Consider the following 11,616-nt stretch of genomic DNA (forward strand, 5'->3'; position numbering starts at 1 on the left):
CAGCTTAATATTATGAAAACAAACAACCCAATCAGAAAATGGACTGAAAACCTAGATAGACATTTCTCCGAAAAAATACATGGATGGCCAAGAGACACATAAAAAGATGTTCAACATCACTAATTATTAGAGAAATGTAAATCAAAAACTACAATGAGATGTCACTTCACACCAGTCAGAATGGCTGTCATCAAAGAACCCACAATCAACAAATGCTGGAGAGGGCATGGAGAGAAGGGACCCCTCCTACACTATAGGTGAGAATGGAAATTGGTGCAGCCACTATGGAAAACAATATGGAAGTTCCTTAAGAAACTAAAAACAGAGCTATTTATGATCCTGCAAGCCTCCTCTTGGGCATATACGCAGAGAAAAACATGGCCCAAAAGGATACATGCACCCTAATGTTCATTACAACAATGCCGTTCACAAGAGCCAAGACAAAGAAGCAACCCAAATGTCCACTGACAAAGGAATGGATAAAGAATATATGGTATGTATACACAATGGAATGTTATTTGGCTGTTAAAAAGAATGTAATAATGCTGTTTGTAGCAACATGGGTGGACCTAAAGATCATCATACTGAGTGAAGTCAGTCAGATAGAGGAAGAGAAATATTGTATGATATCGCTTAAATGAAGAATTTATAAATATGATACAAATGAACTTATTTACAAAAGAGAAACAGACTCACAGACTTAGAGAAGGAACTTATGGTTACCAGGAGGGAACCATTTGGGGGAGGGATAGTTATGGAGTTTGGGATCAACGTGTACAAACTGCTATACTTAAAATGAGTAATCAACACTGGGCTTCCCTCATAGCTCAGTTGGTAAAGAATCCTGCGATGCAGGAGACCCTGATTGGATTCCTGGGTTGGGAAGATCCACTGGAGAAGGGAGAGGCTACCAGCTCCAGTATTCTTAGGTTTCCCTTGTGGCTCAGTGGGTAAAGATTCCGCCTGCAACATGGGAGACCTGGTGAAGGACAGGGAAACCTGGTATGCTGCAGTCCTTGGGGTTGCAAAGAGTCAGACATGACTGAGAAACTGAACAAAAACCTTGAGACAAATAGTAACGTTATGAATGTAAAAGAAAAGTTGTTGAAGAGAATAAAAGTGCTACTTTATTGAACACAAGAATTTAAAAAACAAAACCAGAACAGCCTGATTGCTGATATGAAGAAAGGTTTTAGTGGTCTGGAGAGAAGATTAAATCAACCTTAACATCCCTTAATCTAAAGCTGAATCTAAAGCATGGCCCTAACCCTCTTCCGGTCTATATAGGCTGAGGGAGGTGAGGAAGCTGCAAAAGAAAAGTCTGAAGCTAGCAGAGGTTGGTTCATGAGGTTGAAGGAAAGAAGCCATCTCCATAACACAGAAGTTCAGGTGAAGCAGCAAGTGTGGATGTAGAAGCTGCAGCAAGTCCAGAAAGTCCAACTAAGATGATTAATGAAGGTGGATACACTAATCAACAGATAGTCATATAGATGAAACTGCCTTATTTTGGAAGAAGATGTCATCCACAGCTAGAGAGAAGTCAATGCCTTCCTTCAAAGCTTCAAAGGACGGGGTTAGGGGCTATTGCTGTTGATGACTCTAAGTTGAAGCCAATGTTCAATTACCATCCTCAAAATACTAAAGCCCTTAAGAATTATGCCACAACTACTCCATCTATGCTGTATAAATGGAACAACAAACCACATTTGTTTACAACATGGTTTACTGGATATTTTAAGACCACAGTTAAGACCTACATGGAGAAGGCAATGGCACCCCACTCCAGCACTCTTGCCTGGAAAATCCCATGGACGCAGGAGCCTGGTGGGCCACAGTCCATGGGGTTGCTAAGAGTCAGACACGACTGAGCGACTTCCTTTCACTTTTCACTTTCATGCATTGGAGAAGGAAATGGCAACCCACTCCAGTATTCTTGCCTGGAGAATCTCAGGGATGGGGGAGCCTGGTGGGCTGCCGTCTATGGGGTCGCACAGAGTCGGATACGACTGAAGCGACTTAGCAGTAGTAGTAGTAGAAGACCTAGAGCTCTGACATATTACTTTCAAATTTTACTTCTCACTGATAAGGCACCTGATCACCCAAGAGCGCTAATGAAGACGGACAATGAGATTAATGTTGTGTTTCTGCCTCTAATATGACATCCATTCTAAAGCTCATAGATTAAGAAGTAATTCTAACTCTAAAGTCTTATTAAAAAAATACATTTTGTAAGGCTATAGCTGCCATAAATAGTGATTCTTCTGTTGGATCTGGATAAATTGAAAACTTTCTGGAATAGATTCACCATTCTAGATGCCATTGTAAAATATTTATGATTCATGGGGAGAGATCAAAATATATCAACAATAACAGAAGTTTGGAAGATATTGATTCCAACCCTCATGGCTGACTTTGAAGGGTTCAAGATTTCAGTAAAAGAAGTAACTACAGATGTTGTAGAAATAGCAAGAGAACTAGAATTAGAAGTGGGATCTCAAGATGTGACTTAATTGCTGCAATCTCAGGATAAAATTTTAACAGAATAAGAAATCACTTTTTACAGAGGAGCCAAGAAAGTGGTTTCTTAAGATGTAAATTACTCCTTGTGAAGATACTGTAGACTGTTGAAATGACAATAAAGGCCTTAGAATATTGCATAAAATTAATTGATAAAGTAGATAAAATGAAGTTAGATAAAATAAAGCAGTGTTTGAGAGGACTGACTCCGAGTTTGAAGGAAGTTCTGTTGTAGATAAAATATTTTCAAACAGCTTTCCATTGTATAGAGAAATTGCTTGTGAAAGGAAGAGTCAATTGAGGAAGAAAACTCATTGTCATCTTATTTTCAGAAAATGCCACAGCCACTCCAACCTTTAGCAGTTACCACCTGATCAGTCAACAGCCATCAACTTCCATTCAAGACCCTCCACCAGTACAAGGATAATGCCTCACTGAAGGAACAGATGGTGCCTAGCATTTTTAATCAATGAGGTATTTTTTTAAGTCAAAATATGCACATATTTAAAGACATGATGCATTATACACTTAAAATATTTGTACAATTTTATAAACACATAATGAATATTCTTTTTGTACTGATGGTATAAAAATGCACAAGATAGAGTTGCTATCTGATCTCAAGTTATCTTTTAGTCCAGTGCATGCTTCCATGCTCAGTCATGTCTCACTTTTTGAGACCCCCATGGACTGTAGCCCACCAGGCTCCTCTATCCATGGAGTTTTCCAAGCAAGAATACTGGAGTGGGTGCTATTTCCTCCTCCATGTTTAGTCCAGTAAGGGAGATATGTAAATAAACAGGCAAAAACTTGTAGGTTGTTTGGTGTTTTCTCAAGTTATAAACTTCTACCAAGTTCCCTGGAGGCTCAGTGGTAAAGAATCTGCCTGAAATGCAGAAGACCTGAGTTTGATCCCTGGGTTGGGAAGATCCCCTGGAGAAGGAAACACAACCCACTCCAGTGTTCTTGCCTGAGGAATTCTATGGACAGAGGAGCCTGGCAGGCTACAGTTCATGGGGTTGCAAAGAGTTGGACATGACTGAGCAACTAACACTCACTCAAGTACCCTACAAATGTTAGTTTTTATTTAGCACTTTACAGTTTGCAAAAGTCTCCGGTGTTCCCAAGGTGCAACCATACTATAAGTGAGGAAGACAACATCCAAGAAAAGCAGGGGGACCTCTGATGGTCTCTAGGGTGGTAAGAGATTATGGAGGAAGAGATTACTACCTACTAAAAGTTTATCACATCTACATAAATATTGGGCTTCTATTCTGCCGTACCATCACCCAAGTTAGAAAAGTGATAAATGGGAGATGTTAGAGTGCATTATTAATTAGAATCCACAGGAAAATACAGTGACTTGATTGGAAGAAACCAGATATGTCACAGCTGGGCCTAGAATGGTGAGTAGGAGTGGGCTGACCAAGGTGGAAATAATGGTTTAAACAAAGGTTCTAGAATGGGCTTCTCAGTCTAGGCTCATTATGCTCTTACTACATTGTCCTTTTTTCCCCACCCGCTGTGTTCCCGACATACCAAACTACTTGCTAGTCCCCAAATACACCTTTTTTAAAGTTGTGCAGTATCTTCAACTATACATCTCTAGCCATCTCCCCCTTGGTCCTTTGTTTTGCTGCAAAGTGCCTATTTATCTTTCATCAGATGAATCATTTCTTTCTTCTGTGAATCTTCCCCTAACCAACACCCCACCCCAACCTCACACACACTCCCTTCCTCCTCCCTCCCTTCCCCCTTGACAAACCGCAGAGGGAGAGACTCTAATATCACATCACCAAGGGTAGAGAGAGAAGCTAGGTAGATCTGTAAAGGTTTTTCTGTAAGAGAGCATGCTAAGGGTCTGCAGAGCGCTAAAACAGGTCAGCTTCAGAGAGAGCAGAGACACAGGAGTGAGAGTTATCTGTAGTTGTAATGTTTAAAGGGCAGGGAGTAGATGAGGTGAGAGAAATGGGGAAGTAAGTCGAACAGGACTCAGATTTTGATCCTAGCTGACGTAGAGCAGGTAGCGGCAAACTTGTGCTACAAAAGTTCAGATAATAATAAGGCTTTCGGGGCCAAAGGGTCTCTGTCACAACTACACTCAACTCAGCTACTGTGGCACAAAAGCAGACATGAACAATATATAGATGAATTCATTTGGCTGTATTGCCATAAAATTTGGTATATAGGAATAGGCTGAGTTTGGCCTGTAGACTGTGGTCTGCAAACCCAACTGAGAGGACAGTGCTTCCTTTATTAGAAATAGAGGCTCCAGGAGCTGAAGCCTGTTTGCAGATGAGGGAAAACTGGCAGAGGTGGGGCTTAGTTGAATTTGGGTGTGTGAATCTGAGACGCTCGCATGAATTCCATGTGAAAGTGTCCAGCAAGCAGTTTGGAATACATAGTTGCAAAAATCAGGAAGGAAATACAGATTTGGGAGTTATTACAAGGAAGACATAGTTTTACTTTAAATTAATAACTTTTTCTAGAGGCATGTAATAGATATAAAACATTTAAAAGATGTGAAGTTACGCTTGCTACTGTTCCCAGAAAGCCAAGGCATAGCTAACTTCCATGTGTAGGTCATTTAAAGAAGGGCTGAGGCTTTAAACTTAGCAAATAAAGAATTGGGAGCCCCCTCAATGTCACTGATTGGCCAGTGACCTTAAATAAGTGACCCTGAAATATTGTCTCCTATGGCAACGTGAAAATAAAGCAAAAGAATCAAACCTGCTCTTTCTCCTGTGGCCTCTGTCCTTCTTAGCAGTAAGCTGGGCTGGAGTCATGGGAGTGACCTGAGGTTTCCCATCCTCCCTTCCTTTCATCTATCTTTGTTCAGTCGCTAAGTTGTGTCCAACTCTTTGGACTGCAGCACACCAGGCTTTTCTGTCTTTCACCATCTCCCGGAGTTTGCTCAGACTCATGTGCATTAAGTTGGTGATGCCATCCAACCACCTCATCCTTTTTCACCCCCTTCTCCCCCTGCCCTCAATCTTTCCCAGCATCAAGGTCTTGTCCAATGAGTTGGCTGTTGGCATTAAGCAGCCAAAGTATTGGTGCTTCAGCTTCAGCATCATTCATATTTTTAATGTTTCAGATGGTGATCTTTCTTAATTACTGGTCCTCCTTTAATTACTGGCCTTACTTTAGGCCTCCTCAGTTTTTCCTTGAATTGCTACCATAATCATTTTACTTTTCTTCTGACATTTGACCTTCCCTTATACCACTAATAATATAATCTACAAATGATCTCTACACTAACCTTCACTCCTGTGCTTTCTCTATGTTTACCACTGATTTCAGAGAGGAAGTTGAAAAGCTGTGCTACCCTTCCCTGCAAGACTCGATTGGTCCAAAGAAGCTGGTTCCAAGAGGGCCAAGGCTTTCATGAGTGAGCACAACTAGGTGCCTCCTGGCAACTTTTGTTACTTTGTACCAAGAACACCTGTTAAACAAGAAGAAGCACCAGGGGTAATTGATCCTAATGACTGGGAGACAGATGGTAGGATTGTTGTTACACAATGAGGGCAGGAAAGAATATTTGGCTCCCACATGATTCACTAGAGTGTCTCTTGCTTCTCTCCTAATTTTGATAGTAAATAGACAAGTGCAGAAGCCAGTTCTCTATTGGGTGATTATGATGCTAGAGAAATTCAGAAGCCATGTTTTTATGAAGGTTATGGGATGAGAGTCCGAGTCATCACATCAGGTGAGCCCCGGAGACTAGCTACAGGGCTAGCTGAGGGTGAGAGTGATCTAGAATCAGTAGTTGAGCTAAGAAATGGTAGTATTCATTGCAGCCCTGAGACTCCCTGTGATGATGTAGGCTGCAGGTCATTCTGTTAACTTTCTTCAGGTTGAGTTTTCCCTGGGGAAAAAAACACCCAGAATCCTGGTGAACTCTTCTCAGATGGGAGGAAACAGGTGGATCTGCGTGAGGCAAAGGGTGAACTCTAGTGGATTCTGAGGTACACAGTCCAGACCCATGTCTGGGACCAAGGCATTCATGTCCCCACCTGCCAGGAAATGACTGCTTCCAGCTGAGGCCCTCCTTAGCGTAAAAGGGCCTATCCCCCTTGCTTTAATTTGGGACATATCTCTAGAGAACCAAACCAGCTCCAAGGCTCTGAGAGGAGTGGTTGAGGCCTCTGTTGTAGGTGCATCATAGTTTAATTTCTCCCTGTGCCCAGTCCTGGCTCCTCTCTCTTACAGGTATTGCTCCCGGAGACACTCCACAATTGCAAATTACCATTTCTGGAGAAGGTAAAGGCTATCCACTCCAGTATTCTGTCCTGGAGAATTCCATGGTCACAGTCCATGGGGCTGCAAAGAGTCGGACACGACTGAGCAACTTTCACTTTCATCTCTGTATCTGTGTCCCCTATGACAACCACTATTAACATGTTCCATGTTGATGTCTAGGGAGTTACCATTTCAAGTAAGCACATTTTTTATTAATGAAAATCTTGCTCTTGATTGTTTTGAAGTTTGGAACCTACAACGCTTATTATCTCTTGTGCCCTCTCTGCTCTCAGACCTGGCTCATTCAGGCACTGACTCATGGCTGTTCCTCAGGCATATCATTTAAGATCCGTGGTCTCATTTTAAGCCAGCCAGGAAATTGGGCCCAAACTCCAGACTGGAGACCTTTGAAAATCATGTTAAACCGTATTAATTCAATTTCTGTGACTTTGGTTGTATTTCATGCTCTATTTTAAACTGTCACTTTTTAATCTTCGAGATTTTCATTGTTTATTGAAAGATGAATGATGCACTAGAATCTTGATTATATCAGCTGAACCGAATATGTGAAATGAAAGTCATGCAATGTTGAAAAGGATGACAACCAAATAAAATTTCCCAGGATACAAAACAAGTGAAATAATGAAGCCTGAGTTTTGCCTCATGGTCACTTTGCTGCACTAGTCAGTGATGAAGATAAATGTGGTCTGAAACTGCGTCCATGATATGTATTCAGTCAACACACCCTACTATAGAGAAAGCACATTTATAAAGTATATACCACCCTGGGCATTTGGATGGTTGGCATGGCAGCAGAATTTCCCTGATACTAGCTATGTGTTTAGTCACTCAGTCACGTCCAACATAAGATAGCTTAAAAAATTCACTCAAGCCTCTAGCATCTACAGCTAAGGTTTAAGGAAATTGATTTGTATTACACGCTTTCAGTCTATTAATTTTACATCATATCTCAACCTTAAAAGTTTCTGTGTTTCTTCGGTAAGATTTTTGTTTAGAATTAAAAATTGAGAATTTTGGAGCTGTCTTACATTGTACTTACTGAGCACCTGGCTAGCCTTGCCTTCTGGATTGTAACCTCTCTGTGGTCAGGAACCATGGCTTATTCTTTTTAAAATTCTGAAGTCTCCTGCACAGAAATTTGTGGGCAGTACGTTACCAATAAGTAACACTGAATTCAATTAGGACTGGGAGAGCATTCAAAACTCAATTAGCTGAAACTTCTCCTTTTTGAGATGAAGAAATTGAAGCTTTGAGCAGTAGGAAATTATTTATGGAAGGGCTGAGGCAAACCACACAATATGTGCTAATTAAAATGAGAAAATGTAAGAACTCAAATATAATTTATTTCCTGTTTTTGTGCAATTACTTACATCTGATTAGAAAGTGAATTGCCCATAATTAATTAAGAAACCTCGCTTGTTAAAACACACCTCATCTTGCAGGATGGCCCCTTGTAGTTGTACATCTTGTCTGATAAACTTCCACTTTCTCAATCATTTTTCTGTTTCCAGTAGAAAGTATAATATCTTAGATTCATTTGTATTTAATGGAAAATTTGATGATTTCTTCCTTCTTTAATCTGCAGACTTATTACCTCCTAAATCTTACATATCAATGAAATGGATTACTAATCTGGATTTTTGAATGTTTTGGTAATTGATGGTTTTAGATATTAAATGAAAACATTTAAAAATATATTATAATGTAAGTTTCTATAGCAGTTTCTTAGGTGATATGGTGATAAAATGTGTTTATTCTCTTTCTCGGTTACTGCTATATTTCCCCCTCCATTGGGCATTTGCTTAGTCAAATATTAAATAAAATTCTAGAACAAATTAATTGTAAGCTTAGAGATAGCCTGGCTTCTTGGCATGAGACCTCTGTATTTGCACAATCCCAAGCTTAGAAAACTATGTGTTTGTTTCAATGTTCTGCTGTCATTTTCTTTTAAATTTGTAAGAATGCTTTACCAACGTCCTGCATTTTAATTTTGCACTGGATCCCACAAATTAAGGAGCCAGTCTTCCTTAGACATAATTTGAAAACCATCAAATTTTTATTTTTCCTTCACAATTCTAATAAACATTAAAAGTATTGCTTTCATAAAACTTCAATTAAAGAATGCTTGAGAATTGGGATATTAATTGAGACTTGATCCCTGTGAAACCCTCTGGTACTGAGTTTGTTGGGAAGTTTTTAATTACTGATTCAATCTCATTTATTATTGATTCAGGCTTTCTTGTGTTATTATATACATTCATTTGTTTTAATTTTTAGATTTCACATATAAGTGATAACATGTAGTATTTGTCTTTCACTGTCTCACTTATTTCACTATGCACAATACCTTCTAGGTCCATGTACACTGTTGCGAATGGCAGAATCTCATTCTTTTTATGGCTGAGTAGTATTTCATTTTCTTTTCCATTCATCTGTTTATAAACACTTAGGTTGCTTCCATATCTTCACTATTGTAATAATGCTGCCATGAATATTGGGACATTGGGGTGCACATACCTTTTCAAATTAGTGTTTTCGTTTTCTCTAGATATATGCCCACAAGTGGAATTGGTAAATTATATTGTAGTTCTATATTTAGCTTTTTGTTGAACATCTGTACTGTTTTCCACAGTGCCTTTCTGCACCAATTTACATTCCCATCAGCAGTGTAAAACTGTTCCTTTTTCTCCACATCCTCACCAACATATGTTATTTGTATACTTTTTGATGATAGCCATTTTGACAATGTGAAGTGATATCTCTCATGGTTTTGATTTGCATTTCTCTGACGGTTAGCAATATTGAGCATCTTTTCATTTGCCTCTTGGCCATTTGCATTTTCTCTTTGGCAAAATGTCTATTCATGTCTTCTGCCCATTTTTTAATTATGTTGTTTGCCTTTTGATATTGAGTTTTATGAGTTTACAGTATTTTGGATGTTAACCTTTTATTGGTCATATCATTTGCAGATATTTTCTCCCATTCTGTAGATTGTCTTTTCACTTTGTCAATGGTTTCTTTTGCTATGCAAAATCTTTTATGTTTAACTAGGTCCCATTTGTTTATTTTTGCTTTTGTTTCTTTCACCTTAGGAGACAGATCAAAAAAAAAAATTGTTACACTTTATGTCAAAGAGTGTTTTGCCTATATTCTCTTCTAGGAGTTTTATGGTTTCTACTTTTATACCTAGGTCTTTAAACCATTTTGAGTTTATTTTTTTTACACGATGTGAGAAAATATTCTAACCTCATTCTTTCATGTGTAGCTGTCTAGTCTTCCCAGAACCACTTGTTGAAGAGAGTGTCTTTTTTCCATTGTATATCCTTTTCTCCTTTTTTTAAATCCAAGCTTTTTATTTCTTCTTCAGTATATCAAGGTAGGTGTGTGCATCTAGGAATTCATCCATTTCTTCTAGCTTGTCTGATTTGCTTCTTTAGAACTACTTAATCAGAACATTCATGAGTGTGACCCCAGAAGAGATCATTTTAAATGCTCCCCAGCGAGTTATAATAATCCATTAGTTTCCTACTGAATTTGGAATCCAGTGTTCCAGAGCAGTGTTTCTCAAAGTTGGCTCAAGAATCACTTGTATCAGCACCACCTGGGAGCTAGATAAAATGTAGATTTATGGGCTCCTTCTCAGGTTCACTGAACTCAAAATCTCTGGGATGAGGCCTATAAAAAGCAAGTTTTAGCTACTCTTGAGAGTCCCTTGGACTGCAAGGAGATCCAACCAGTCCATTCTAAAGGAGATCAGTCCTGGGTGTTCTTTGGAAGGACTGATGCTAAAGCTGAAACTCCAATACTTTGGCCACCTCATGCAAAGAGTTGACTCATTGGAAAAGACTCTGATGCTGGGAGGGATTGGGGATAGGAGGAGAAGGGGACGACAAGAGGATGAGATGGCTGGATGGCATCACTGACTCGATGGACATGAGTCTGAGTGAACTCCGGGAGTTAGTGATGGATAAGGAGGCCTGGTGTGCTGTGATTCATGGGGTCGCAAAGAGTCGGACACGACTGAGTGACTGACCTGAACTGATCCTTGATGTGTGAGAATATACTGGAAAACTAACTTTGCTCCTGGTAAAGCAACAAAAGATCAAAGCTAAAGTAGACACAAGTAGAGCACTGGCTTCCTATTGGGTATGCCAAAAATTCTGTTCAGAGAGAGTATGAAGACCAGCAGGTTGCCTGGTTCACATTAGATGAGTATAATACAGAGGCCAATCAAGAGTCTGCAAAGGGCAAGAGAAAAGGGCAAATGATGAGAATTAGTGAAAGGAGTCACAAAAGAACTCAGGGGTCTCTCTGCGGAGCTCTAAGGGCTGTGTTCTGAGCAGAAGGATGAATGCAAGAACTGCAGGGCTCACCCTTAAAGTCAGAGGTTAGTCACAAAAGAGTGAGATAAATTTTGTGAAGTGTCTTCCTTGGCATTGTCTTAATCAGAGCTCTTTGGTTTAGAAAGTAGAAACAATGATTCAGGTTAATTTGAACACAGGGGAGGTTACTGTTGAGGATAATTATGGAGTAAAAAGTAGATGAAATCTACAAAGATTCAAGGGATCAAGGTAAGAGATGGATGGTATTTCTAGATTAAAGGAGGCTGAAAGTGCTTTGCCATTAACTACACTCAGTTGCTCTTGACCTGTCTGGAGTATTCTATCTTTTCTGCTTAAAATGAGTATTTTTTCCTTTTATTTCCATTTGGTTTTTCAAACTGGGAATCTACCTGACCAAGCAAGTTGTTCATGTGTTTGTTTCTCCAAGTTGGTTGTCCTGTGGATCAGTTTGCTATTTTTAGTTTAATGAATTTGATGAGAAATGGTGAGGACA

General features: G+C 39.5%; 2 long non-coding RNA genes across 11 annotated transcripts in view; one reads left to right on the forward strand and one right to left on the reverse strand.

The window, feature by feature from the left end:
- LOC129633076 (uncharacterized) overlaps window positions 1–9,863 on the reverse strand; it is a 31,547-nt gene extending 21,684 nt beyond the window's left edge. Inside the window, exon 1 of one of the 3 annotated variants that reach the window (XR_008704861.1) lies at window positions 7,820–9,863. This is a non-coding gene — a long non-coding RNA (uncharacterized LOC129633076). Of the gene's footprint in view, window positions 1–5,247; window positions 5,386–5,779; window positions 5,915–7,819 lie in introns of those variants that run through there. The other 2 variants (XR_008704860.1, XR_008704859.1) reach the window with 2 other exon arrangements.
- Window positions 3,683–7,390, forward strand: LOC129633077 (uncharacterized). Of its 8 annotated transcripts, none has more exons than XR_008704865.1 (5): window positions 3,683–3,923; window positions 5,821–5,988; window positions 6,114–6,226; window positions 6,730–6,955; window positions 7,053–7,390. It is a non-coding gene; the product is annotated as an uncharacterized LOC129633077 (long non-coding RNA). The 8 variants fall into 8 exon arrangements; XR_008704864.1 differs by lacking the exon at window positions 3,683–3,923 and adding an exon at window positions 4,279–4,397; XR_008704869.1 differs by lacking the exon at window positions 3,683–3,923 and adding an exon at window positions 4,279–4,397 and having other exon boundaries at window positions 5,821–5,908.
- Window positions 9,864–11,616: the final 1,753 nt, after the last annotated feature.

This window comes from Bubalus kerabau, chromosome 18 (assembly GCF_029407905.1).
Source record: "Bubalus kerabau isolate K-KA32 ecotype Philippines breed swamp buffalo chromosome 18, PCC_UOA_SB_1v2, whole genome shotgun sequence".
Classification (NCBI taxonomy): domain Eukaryota; kingdom Metazoa; phylum Chordata; class Mammalia; order Artiodactyla; family Bovidae; genus Bubalus; species Bubalus kerabau.